The 616-nt window shown below is 37.0% G+C and overlaps 1 protein-coding gene across 1 annotated transcript in view; it reads left to right on the top strand.

Annotated features, from left to right (window-relative positions):
- The window catches only part of LOC119590724 (organic cation transporter protein-like), an 18,067-nt gene that overhangs the window by 15,876 nt on the left and 1,575 nt on the right, over positions 1-616 (top strand). The window lies entirely within an intron of this gene.

The following is a 616-nucleotide window of genomic DNA, read 5'->3' as shown; positions in this document are numbered from 1 at the left end:
TAGTAAGGACACTAATACGAAGATCAAAGACCAGATTTTTTTTGCTGTGGTTTTAGACTAGACGTTCTAGTTTCCCAACTCCGAGGCTCTTTTTATTGATGATAAAGGGTTTGTCAAGATTTAACAGATCATTTTTTTAACCAAGGCGAAGGTGGTGATGATTGGTAACAGGGTGGCAGATTGGTGATGATAATTAACTTAAATACAATGATGTTTCTTTGAACATATATTCAGGCAGTCATCACCAACTTCTCAAGAGTATCTTTGCTTTAAAACAAACAAACAATAATAATAATGAAAAAAAAAATGGAGTAAACTTTACAAGACGAGCCTCTACATTGGAGACCGAATCACCCCATTCTTTTAAGAGTCAAACTGGACCACATTAATTGGTAAATGCAAACCAAAACTTACGTGCGTGACCCGTGAAAGCAGACACACCCGACTATGATCACGACTCCTAATTTCTGATTATTATTATTATTTTACAACACATCTAGTAGGCAGCTCTATACATCACTGGCTAGACCACAGGAAACTGAGACATATACAACACAGACAAAGGTGCTTAGTGTGCATGGCATCATGGTACAGGCTTACTGCATAGAGTGATATT

This window comes from Penaeus monodon, chromosome 27 (assembly GCF_015228065.2).
Source record: "Penaeus monodon isolate SGIC_2016 chromosome 27, NSTDA_Pmon_1, whole genome shotgun sequence".
NCBI classification, from domain to species: domain Eukaryota; kingdom Metazoa; phylum Arthropoda; class Malacostraca; order Decapoda; family Penaeidae; genus Penaeus; species Penaeus monodon.
This window is presented reverse-complemented; position numbering and strand designations above follow the sequence as displayed.